The sequence below is a fragment of the Rhinolophus hipposideros genome, assembly GCF_964194185.1.
Source record: "Rhinolophus hipposideros genome assembly, chromosome: 24".
Classification (NCBI taxonomy): Eukaryota; Metazoa; Chordata; class Mammalia; order Chiroptera; family Rhinolophidae; genus Rhinolophus; species Rhinolophus hipposideros.
This window is the reverse complement of record NC_138070.1, coordinates 31673525-31686185: the sequence shown is the minus strand read 5'-3', so window position 1 is coordinate 31686185 and position 12661 is coordinate 31673525. Positions and strand designations below refer to the sequence as shown.

The following is a 12661-nucleotide window of genomic DNA, read 5'->3' as shown; positions in this document are numbered from 1 at the left end:
TAGTTCTAAAATCTTCATGTTAAAATATGTCATTAAAAAGAATAAGAATAAGAATAAAAATATCTACTATTTACCAAATACTTACTGGTTTCTAGGCATCATGTTAGCAGTACAAGACAAGTTATTAACTCCATTTTAAAGATGAGTAACAAGGAGGATAGAAGAGGTTAAGTAATACTGAAGCACATATAGCTAATGAAAAGATACTGGATAAGGCCCAGAACTGGTCCCTTCATCAGATACTGAAGTGCTTACCCAGAGGATAAACAGAGTGAGACATGCATATACACTCTCATACATTTAGATGAAGCAGCTCTGCTTCCAGAGATTGAAGCCTCACAGCCCTTCTTTTCTATGATCAATCTCAGTCACATAGAAAGTGGTAACTTTTGAATTTTCCAGACCTGGGAAGCAACTCCACAACAGTCACTTTTCACAGCTCTGGATACAGGATAATCAGAGGCCACTAGCTCCGCCCATACCTTGATGTCTATGAGTATCCATCCCTTTGTCTTAATAAAACCAAGAGGAAAGGGTGGGATTGGAGTACTATTCAGCCAGTGACCCTGCTATCACCACCTCAGTTAGTGGGGTTGCCAGTGGCAGGGAATATGGCCAACAGAAGACTGACAATGAATGACTCAGGTTCTTGTTTCTATCATTAACTACGCAAAGAGGTGTGCAATAGAAGATATATACGAAGACTATGTATATTAAGACTATATTAGCATTCTTGGGCAGCCATAACAAAATATCATAGGCTGGTGACTTGAACAATAGAAATTTATTTTTTCATAGTTCGAGAGGCCAGAAGTTCAAGATAAAGTTACAAAGGTCTATCATCTGTTTTTTGTGAGGAGTCTCTTCCTGGCTTGTAGATGGCTACCTTATCCTCACATGGCTTTCCTCTAAGCATGTGTAGAGAGATAGAAATTAGAGATAGAGCTAGAGCTAGAGAGAAAGAGATAGGGATAGAAGGATAGGGATAGAGATAGATAGAGACAGGCTGTGTGTGTGTGTGTGTGTGTGTGTGTGTGTGTGTGTGTGTTGGAGAGAGAGAAATCACTCTCTGATGTGTCTTTTTATTAGGACATTAATCCTATTGGATCAGGGCCCTGCCCTTATAACCTCATTGAACATTAATTATATCCTTATAACCCCCATCTCCAAATACACATTGTGGGTTAAGGCTTCAACATATGAATTTGAGAGGGACAAAATCCAGTCCATAGGAAAGACCGCTTCTTATCCCAACTCCATTGGCCACAAGTCAGCTATTTAACCTTACTGAGCCTTACTTTCCTCATGTATGATATTGGGATATTAATACCTGCCATGAAAGGCTGGTGAGAGGACTAAATAAGGTCATTTAAATGGAGAGTATCCCATAAATGCTATATTCAGATGGGTGACTTTGACAACACACAAAGACTATAGACCTCAATTTACTCAGTTAAAGTTGAGGTACTATTTCCTGACCTGCTGGCTGTCATTGTGAATTATCAATCAGATAATGTTCAACACAGTGGTATGACAAACTGAAAACTGTTGTATAAATATAAGGTACTATGGTACTACTGGTTTTTACCAATGCATTCTGTGATATAGTCCATCTTATCACTGCTCTGCTTAAAACAGCTACCAGATTATTGCTCAGCGGGGCTTGTGTTTTCTTTTCCTCTAAAGTCTCCTGTCCTCTTTACTATAGCAACACCAACCCCCATAATTCATCTCATTTTTCTTCACCGGGTTCGTGTCCATTTACCTTTCAGCATCTCGTCTTGAAGGAAGCTTCCCTGCCCTCTATGAATAGGTCAGTTCTAATATAACACTTCTGAATGCGGCACTCACCACACTGCATTCACTAGCATTCATTCAACAAATACGCATCAGGACTTGCGATGAGCTGGGCTGTTCGAAGTGATGAGGAAACTGCAATGACACAACAGATAGACACCTTATCTCGATCGACCTCACTTTTTAGTTGCAATGTTATTTTTGTTTCATTTATTTGCTTTGTTTTATTAAAGGCTTTTCCTTTTGGGCTGTGTGTTCCATGAACGTAGGGACCATGTCTAGTTTGATCCTTAGAAACGAGCATAGTAGCTGGTCAGGAAATTTTTGTTGAATGAATGAACAAAAGTATGCAGAGATTGGAGGGTTATGTTGGCGATACCAGGAACAGGAGGAATTCAGCTGTCAGGAATGACGTGTGACAGAAGGGAGTAGGGTCTATGAGTCTCAAGAGCCTCTTGGAGGCCAGGTTCTGCTGCTACATAACTGACTGAATAGTTTTGGGAAAGTCAATCTCAAGGTTTATTGGGGTTCTGTTTTTATTTTATTTTTTCAGTGAAAGCATTTGAATAAGGTGTTCTTCATGGTCCCCACAAAGACTAATTCTCTGATACGGTGCCTGAGTGACAATGGCTTCAACACAGGAGTAGAGGAATATTGTCCAGTTGACCAACCATGTCTGCTGGCCATGATTGTTCTTTCTTGTCCTCAATGGCCTCATAATTGTGTCTAAGTCTTACTAACCACTTACTACCTACAGGGCCACTAGACAAAGTGCCCTACATGTTTTATCTCATTTAATGACATTAGGAAGTAAGTAGTATATTTACCCCCATTTTATAAAGGAGGAATTTGAGAGGTTAGATAGATTACTCAACTCACTGGCTTATAAGAGCTTGAACTGGGATTTAAGCCTATGCGTTCTTCCAGTGTCTGAACTTTTTCTATTATTTCATTTCAACTCACAGTACTTGGCAACCTATCATGGATTTTGGTGGTTGACCTTCTGGCTGGAACTCCATATCAACATTTAGCCTGTTTGGACCTATTTCCCATGCCAACATCTCCCCTCTTTTATCTAAATCTGAAGTCATTATTTTCATGGAAAATTTTACATTTACCACTCATATACACATGCCTCCCAAATACAGCCCCGTACCCACCCCGCTCGCCCCCTCGCCCGCCCCCCCACACACACACACCACATTCCCAGGCATGCACTGGTGTTTTCCCTCAAAGACTGTAAATTTCTGTTTTGGAGACTCTGCCCTGTGAATACATCACAACACACTCACAATAGACCTCTCACACAAACATACCTTTCATGTATTTTCGACCTACATGCAAAGAACAAAGAAAAATGGGATAAAATCAATCTCAAAAGAATACAGAAGACAGACTGTGGAGACAATGGGTTGGTGAGTGGGGTAAAACCGGAACTTATTAGGTGAACTATAAGAGACAACATAGGTAGGTGGGAAATACTCAAGGATAAGTCATAGGTTGTACACCTGATGCCTCCTTTCTAAAGCTACACAGACAGGACAGGCAGTGTGCCAACTCAATGAAGCATTTTAGCCTGTGTGTTTTCCTTAGCCCTGTGCAACTTCAGGAACTGGAAAGGTAGCAGAATGTAGAGGAGAGACCAGTATTACAAGCAAGGAAAACTGGGTTCTAGTCCTCACTCTGCTACCGACAAACTATGACTCCCTCTGTCCCAAGGTTGACTATAAAATACAAGAACAGAACAAGATGGACTCAAGCTTTCTTTCAGCTTTCTAAGTGTATGTTCTGAATTTGAAAAAAAAAAATGGGAAAATAGGGTAAGCAGCAGATCTCTAAAACATATCACCCCTAGCCCTGTGTTATTAAAAAGCAGCTTGCTCTAAGTCTATGTAAGCTTTATCAAGTGGATGCAGCCATTTGAAGGCCCACCTGGAACCCTGGCATCTTGAAGTCTTGCCAGCTGGCATGCTGCAGGGGGATGACCAGCTTTGGCTTCCTAAGCCAAAGCTCTGCCTCTCTGAGAAGCTTTTCGCTTTCTCTCAACTTGCCAACCCACATTGCTTCCACTGGGTCTTGAGCAAGAGGCCCCATCCCTCTGTCCTTAGAGTGCAATGAGGGAAGATTCTGAACCTGATTACATCCGGCATTGCAGAGAGTGTAATGCGCTTAATGAGCCATATAAACGCTTGGATTACTGGAACTGGCAGGGGAGAGGGGCAGGGAACACAAACAAAGCCAGAAAGGAGGGGGGATGCTGCAGAGAGAAAAACAGATTTCTCACATTTTATCTGTGAAATCATAGCGACATAAATTAGTTACATTAAGAGTTAAGCATCAGGAGAAAGGACAACTCATAGAAATCTTGTCTTTGCAAATGAAAATGGCAAAATACTCCAGTTAAGGCAACATCTGGGTTCTGAAATTTTTCTTCAGGCAAATTCTCAGCCCCCTCGGAGCAGCTATACCACAGCCTATCTCAAGCAGCCCCTAGACACTATGAGGACAGGATCTATGTTTTCTTTGGATAATGGCCATTCCTTCAGAATAAATACACATATCAGGCTGGCTCTTCAAACTGGATTTTCTTTAACTAGAAGCAACACTGACCATCTCCTTTCATTTTCCACCCTTTGCTGACCTTCTCCCCAGTGCACCCCACTGGTACTTGTAGGCAGACTCCTCAGAGCCCCTGCCTTTATACCTCCCATCTCCACCAACACACTCCTGCCTCCACTCCTTTACTAAGGTGTCGAAACAATGACACCTTACCCCCAAATATCTTCAGGTGAGACCTGAGTTATGGGCCCAAGGAGTCTGGGTGGGCTCTTGAGCATACCATCCATGAACTATCCTAGAGTGTCTCTTCCCTTCACCTCCAATGCTCTGAAAGGGAGGACCAGTGTTGGCCATCTCCACTTCCTCCAGTGCCAGTCACACCTCAGCCTACCATACTCTGCTCCCTCCTAACAATGAGCCTCATTTCAGTTCCAGACTTACCCTTGGCTCCTCAACATCCCACTTGTAATTTCTGTGGCATAACTGTGTGGTGACTTGCTTCTCTTTCCATTCTGTCTTAGGCTGCTTCTAGCTCCTCTCCGACCTGCCCCATAAGTCTGCCCAGGGAGAGTGTTTCAGTGAGAGGAGAAGGGGTCCTTCCATGTCTTCAACACCTTACAGAGTAATATCTTAGCTTGCACTTATTTCAGATGCTTTAAATATGCAGATTCATGGTCTTTGCCCCAGGCCCGTTTAATAAAGCTATCCAGGGAAAGTTGTGAGAATATACTTTTGAAGCAAGCTCTCCAAGGAGACCTTATGAACACTGACGATCAATAACCTCTGAGCAACAGTTTGGTAACTCCCACATCTGTATCTCCAGTGCTCTCCTTAATTCTGAGCTACAAACCACTCTCCCTACTTGAACATCCCGTAGAGGTCTCACTCTCAGTCTTTCTCTCCCAGGCATCGCTCCCATTCAGATGTGCACCTTACCTGTTCACCTATACACTCTCACTACAATGTCAAGAGACATGTTGACTTCCTCCTCTTCTTCACCCCTTACATCTATTAGCCAGCAAGGCCTAGAAAGCAGACCACAGCCCTTGCCCACAACTGCCCGTCCTCCCTTCCATTCTCACTCACACAGCAGCAAGTACCTCCCCTGAACAATTACTGGATTTTCTTACTGTTCCCTCGTCTTTGGTAATCCCTCTCCAATCTACCACTGCGGCAACAAGTGAACTCTCCAAAACTTAGAATGAACCTTTTCACACCATGCTGAAAACTGCCTACGAGGAAAGCATGGCCAAGAGGTCTGTTCTTGCTGTGAGATCAACTGCCCTTAGAGCTTCAAATTCCCCTCTGCCCTCTATGTACTCACCAGGCTCACAGGCTAAACCACCCTGTGCCCTAGAATGCCAGACCCCATACACATTGACGCCTCTGACCATGCTGCTCTGCTTTTTCTCACCCACCCATCCATTTGAATACAAAGAGGATCAAAGTTTCCAACCTTGTACAAACAAGTCAATAGATAATTGCAGTAGAAGAATAGAATATAATGACTGCTATGCTGGAGGAATGAAAAAGCTACTAGCTATTAATGTCAGCTAGACATAGCTTAAAAGAGCTGAGAACCAACCCTCTGAGGTAGGTACTTTTATCATTTCCACTTCACAGAGGAAGGGCCTGGAGCTCAGAGGATGTAAGTGATGTTACTGAATTTCTAGAGACAGGAATTCTACCAAAGAAGGAAGTGGTAAAAGCAAGGTCTGTGTTATCGTAATCCCATGTTTCTTTCTAACCCATACACATACTATTTCTTCCAGTGTGTTGTGGGGTCACAGTTGGAAACTTTTGCCCTATTTACTGCCTGATAAAGTCATACTCATCCTGTGAGGTTCTACTCAATGTTACCCATCCATAACGTATTTCTGAACCCCACTGAAAAGTCACTTACTTCATCTCTTGGGCTCTCATGGTCATTTACCCTTAGGCTGCTATTTTGATTGTATTTGTTTCTGCATTTAAAGGATGTTATATTGTATTTTTCAATGGTTCTTACCAGTAAACATTTGTTTGAATTAAAAAACCATTTTTTTCAGTCAATGGAAATGTCAGTTATAGCCCCTATACATTATGAAACCCTTGACTAACCAATGAAAACACAAATACTCAGACGGATTTGTAATCTTCTCTTCCCAGGGAAACCAAATCACTATTCTCTAACACTCTCCCTTGCATTCCAGCCTCCCAGTTCTTATTTGAAATTTAGGTGTCCCCCTCACTCACCCCCGTGGGTCTTGTGAGTGAGACTGTATCAAACGTTCTAATTTACTGTTTAGAAAGACATTCATCAAATGATTTCTTCTTGCAGAGGCATCAAAAGCTGCACATTTGTCCATTTCCTGCTGATAACATATATGATTTTTATTTTCCAAATTCACAATTTAAATCCAGGTGGGAGGGGATGAATCAGAGAGACATACCATTGCTTTTGGCTGATGACAGCAGTGTAATCATTTGTATTTTCCCAAACCTGCAAACTGTCAACATATTAGAAAAAAATATGCAGACATTTCACATTTCATTTCTGATGAAGTTCCTTGTCGTTCCCTCGCACCCCCACCCTCCTGTATCTGAATCACTGACATCTGGCTATTAGCCTAAGCATTTAGAATTTAACACTGAGCATTCAGGGTATGCTGATGTCAGCACACACACACACACACACACACAAGCTTATGGTTCAGCATAGACTACAGTCTTGTCTTTTTCAGGTTTCTGATGAGCTGGCAGATTTGAATTAACTTCTGATATTAACTTCTTAAACTTTTGTCTTTGTGCTAAGCACAAAACAGGGAGTGCTAAAGGCAACAAAACAAAGATGGCTGCCTTTCTGTGCTTCTTTATCCGCATGTCTTCTTGTCTTCTTTGCTCTGCAAAGCCCAGTTAATCTTCCTTGTGAAAAAACATAGTGCCATGTTTTCTGCTGTAATTAAAGACAATGGAGGGAAAGTTCCCTTTGAAGGGGAATGATGCGCCTTCATCAGCGGCACTGATGAAAATAGGCTTATGTTTCATCAACAAGTGTAACACATACATCCTCTAATTAGATTTCCTTGCTCCTCTTTTAATCACCAAGAACATCATTATCCTTTTGGTTCTTTATTAGGAAGGTCACATAGTTCATATTTATACTTATAAAACCTATTGAAATTTCAGAACAAAACTTTATCTTCTTAGACTTCAGATATTTCATTGGTCTCACAGTGCTACCACCAATTCAACTTGCCTACAGGATTTTTTTATCTTTTTCTTTTTTTTTTTTTTTTTAATGTGATCACCCTACCAGCTGCTATTTTAGTCGAATGACAGGTATACTGTCTACTGTTGCCGAAGAATCATGCCATATTTTCATTGCAATCATGGAAGAGAAAAATGGTGACACATTTCAATAACTTCATCGCTTGTAATGCACACTTCATTTTTAAGCTTCCAAATCTCTGAGAAGGCAGGAGCTCATCAGTAAGCTTATGTAGTTTTCTACAAGCTTTGTGCTGAGTTTGAGGGCTTTGATTTTCAATACCTGTTCCTGCAGAGGACGATCAGCCACGCCTTGAATCAGCAGCAGACTCAGTTCCACAATGGTCAGTTCTGCATGTTAACTCTGTATGTAAGCCCTCAGCCAAATTTACTTTGCAAAAATCTAATATTTAGTATATGTATGTTAACAAAATACATAGCTTCTCCAAAATAGGTTTTGGTTTATTTGTTTGTTTGTGTGTCTATTTGTTAATGTATTTGTCTTACCAGCACTGAGATCCCCTCGTAGCCATAACAACTTTCTTCCCTCTGGCCCAGAGCACAGGCACCAATTGACCTTTATACCATTTACAATTTCTGAAATGCATCCCGCGATCATTGCTAAGGCTGTCTCTTTCTTCTTTCTGCATGCCGAAGACTACCTTACTTTTGTCTGCCTGTCTGTCCCCAAGGTACTTTGTTGTTGTCACTGTTGTCATTCACAGTTCGTTTTCTGGCTTGCCATCAGCACTTAAGCTTTAATTTTCAAATATGCTCCACTTTAGGCATGAAGGAAACAATTCATGTTTAGCATTGAAATGGGTGAAGGTGGACAGACTAGAGTGAGGGGAAACGGTGTGAGTTTATGTTCCCACTTTCAGTTTATCCCTGAAACATGTTTTCTTAAACCTGGTGTTTGTAACAGCCATCCTAACCAAATTGAGTCATCGTTAGCTATTAATAAAGATTCCTTACACGTGGCATTTGCCCAGAGAAAGAGTTGGGCTTCTTAATACACTTCCTCAGAAAAACTAGCCTTCCTTAGGAAGCTTTTATCTGTGGTTGGCAGCCTCCTCAGGTATTTTCAGGAGAAACCAGGTCACTTTATTGCTCGCCATAGCCAAGTTTGCTTTCATCCGGTGCTACCTTCGAGAACCTAGTACTGCACAGGGTTGTTGTTATTGTTTTAAGATTTAAAAATTTTATTTATTTATTTTTCAATTCCAGTTGACATTCAATATCATTTTATATTAGTTTCAGGTGTTCAGCATAGTAGTTAGACATTTATGTAATTTATGCAGTGATCCACTGATTAGTCTAGTATCCACCTGGCACTATGCATAGTTGTTGCAACAGTATTGACTATATTCTCTATGATGCACTTTATATCCTCAGGACTATTTTGTAACTACCAATTTGTATTTTTTATTATTATGCTAAGTGAAATAAGTCAAACTGATAAAGACAAATACCATATGATCTCACTTATATATGGAATCTAAAGAACAGAATAAATGAGCAAACAAAATAGAAATAGACTCAGAGATATATTTAAAAAATGTTGATTCCTAGAGGGGAGGGGCGAGGGGATGGGGGAGAAGGTGAAGGGATTAGAAATTGCAAATTGGTAGACACAATATAGTCATGGGGATATGAAATACAGTATGGGGAATATAATCAACAATGTTGTAGATTATGTAAGGTGTCAGATGGGCACTTTATCAAGGAAATCACTTCATATGTGTAGACTATATAGATGCCTGACCAATGTGCTGTACAACTGAAGTTGAAGTAGAATGATACTGCATGTCAATCATAATTATATATAACTATAATTATGTATATATATACATATATATATATATATATATATATATATATATATTCCGTGGGAGGTGGAGTATAGCATAAGGAAGATAATCAATGATATTGTAACAGTTATATAAGATGTCAGAGGGGTGGTAGCTTGGGGGTGGGGGGTTATCACATCGTGAGGGGTGCAAATGTCTAACTATTATGTTGCTTTGTACACCTGAAACTAATAGTAATAATAATAAGAAGAAAATAACAGAAAATGGAAAAAAAAATGCACAGAGTGTTTTTTTTTTAATTTAAAATTGATCCCCCCAAAATATGCTATTTTAAGGTTCAGCAATTATTGTTCTGGTTCTAATTCACCTAAATTTATTCATCTTTTACTTATACTCTGTGATCTTACCATCTGAGCTAACCCTCAGAGCAACCCTGCAAGGATAGATAAAACTATCCACTCCCCGTTTTGTACAATAAAAATAATAATAATAACTGATTCAGAGAAGTTAACTGCCTTGTCCAATGGCATTCTGCTAGTATCAGAGCCAGAATTCAAATTCAGTTCTCTCTCTTGAATTTAATCCTTTTAAGATGATCCAGCAGGAAGGATATTCCTGAGATGGAAAAGATGTTATATTATTAGTTTCAAATGGTTTCTTTTCAGAATCTGTGAAGGTTTAAAGTATGTATTTATTTGTTTGTTTATTGATTTAGACAAGAACAGAAAATATTCTAGGTCCTACTGGAGTACAAACTTTGTGAAAGCACAGATTGTATTTACCCTTTGTCTGAGAACAGAGCCTGCTGCATGGCAGATCCCAACAAATACCTGTTGAGTGAGCTGTGGCTGTTTGAGGCTATCTTGGGTCTATTACCCTTGCAGACTCATCCTTTGCCCTTGGACGTGGCCACAGAGCTCAGCTTTGGATCGCTCCCGTTTTCCTGCTCAGTGTCCCACACCGTTCTAGGGCCCTCACAGCCAATGACTTCTCTCCACACTAACCCTCCTATCTCACCTCCTCACTTTATCACCTACCAAAACCTCACCTCAGTTTGAACATACTTGGAAAATGTCAAAATAAGCCAATATGAGCCTTAAGGAACAAGTGGAAAGTAAGAGGCATGGAACCACCAGAGATGCAGTTACCAGGATCTCATGCCTACTTTGTACTAGGCACTATATAAATCAGGCACTATATAAACCTTTAATATTCTGTAAACCCGGTTTCATCATGCATATTCTCAACGAGAAAACGGAAATGACTGTAACATCACATAGCCGGCAAGCTACGATTCAGAATTTAAACCAAAATTGATCTGACTCCAAAGTTGCCAGCATTAGTTACACTTTGATAGTGGTCAGTGACTTTACCCCAAAGGATGTTTAGGGTCACAAAAACAAGGCAGTGAGGCCAAGTGGGGGTGTATGTACAGAAGAGCTTTCTTAGTTACCCTAGAATGTGTATGCTTCACCTCTGCGTCCAAGGACCCTGCTCCTTAGTCTTTGTTTTCAGTCCCATCTTTTCTTCAAACCTTGTATTTTATGCAGGGGGATTACAGGGTTAGTTTTCTATAGTAGAACACATAATTGAATATCTGCTTCCCCTATCCAAATCCTGGGTTTCTAGGTTTGTGATATGAACTACATTTCTCTACCAGTTTTCCTACTTCCACTAAAAAAAAAAAAGAATAAGAATGAAAATACCCTTTGAATTCTTAACCCTGTTTATTGAAATTAAAACTAGTGTTATCTTGGGTACCAAATACCTAGGGAAGTCCATACAGCTTTTATCTACACAAATTATGGCATAGGAAAATAATACTTAACTTGACATCTTGAAGACGTGTGTGCAGCTCAGGTGAAGTATCATGTCCTCCTGTATAGCCAAACCTTTGAACTAACATTTGCAAAAGACTCCTATCAGCCTAAGGAGCCAAAAATGAGCCCCACGTTATCATGTACCACACCAAATAGTTAAACGGTGCCAACCCATCCCTTATACATTAAAGTACATGGAAGCATGTGCCTACTCAGGTGAGTGGCCTGAGCATATAGAAGCCCTATGGGAGAGACCCACTCAGGTGTTTTCTTTCACCAATAGAATCAGGTTACTGTAACGATTCAATTAAAGAATTCATTCATTGCCAGTGGCTTTTGTCTCACATTCCTCTAACCTACAAAGTGGTACACAGATGTGAAGCGTTGTTTTCTTGCTCTGAACAAAGCCTGAGAGCTCTCCTGTAGGGCCCCCACTATACTGACATTTGGCCCAGCTGCCAAATCTCAAATGTGTCCAGGATCCGTATGAGGAATACAATGCTAGTTTTAATCTCCATCATGCTGGATTAGATTAACTCCTTGGCCAGGATAGCTCAGCCGTATTTCATAGACTGATTGACTAAAGGCACTTTGGCCCTAAATTGTCACATCCTCTGATACAATAAAGCAGGCCTCACTATACCTGCTAAAGAATGAAACTCTGAAGCTGCATAGAAAACGAGCCACAGAGAAGGAAACCTTGCAATCTAGGAATGTTTTATACCCTGTTGCTAACTCAAGAGATTGTGATATGCAGAGGTGCAAAAAGCTAGAGTGGTGATGGCTTCGTACCTACTGGAAAAGACCATCTGGCTGCTCACCAGCTGTCCCTTCTAGCACCAGATGTAGGATTTCCACTAATACACTAATTCAGAAAGCAAATAGAAGAAGAGCCTTAGAGGTCATCAATCCCAGCCTCCTTTCATTTTGTAGATGGGAGAACCAAGACCAGAGAGAGGATGTCACTCAGCTAGGGAGAAGCAGAGTCACGTAGAGAAATTAAATCTCCAGATTTCCCAGTCCATTATTCCTCTCATCACATGATGATTTGGTCCCTGGAAAACATTCACAAAGAATTATTTTCCATAGAAAGGAAGTAGAGTTATAATAATCCAGGGCACTGACTCTGTAGACAGAGTGACTCAATTCTAATCTAACTCTAGGTGTGAAAGTTGTGTGACCATGGGCAAAGTACTTCACTGTTCTGTTCTTCAGTTTCCCTATTAATATAATGGGGAGGCCAATAGTACATGACTCAGAGGGTTTTGTGAAGATTAAATGAGTTAATAGATATTTAGCATTTAGAATCATGTTTGTTACATAAAGAGCACAATATGAATATGTGCTATCATTATCATCCCCAGTAAACTGAGCAGCTCTATATCCACTAAGTTACCTTCCTGGTTTCTACTCTTTGGACTACTC

The 12661-nt window shown here is 40.5% G+C and overlaps 1 protein-coding gene across 6 annotated transcripts in view; it reads left to right on the top strand.

Moving 5' to 3' along the window:
* Positions 1–12661, top strand: part of OPCML (opioid binding protein/cell adhesion molecule like) — a 1299542-nt gene that overhangs the window by 1265155 nt on the left and 21726 nt on the right. The gene's annotated exons all lie outside the window — the stretch shown is intronic.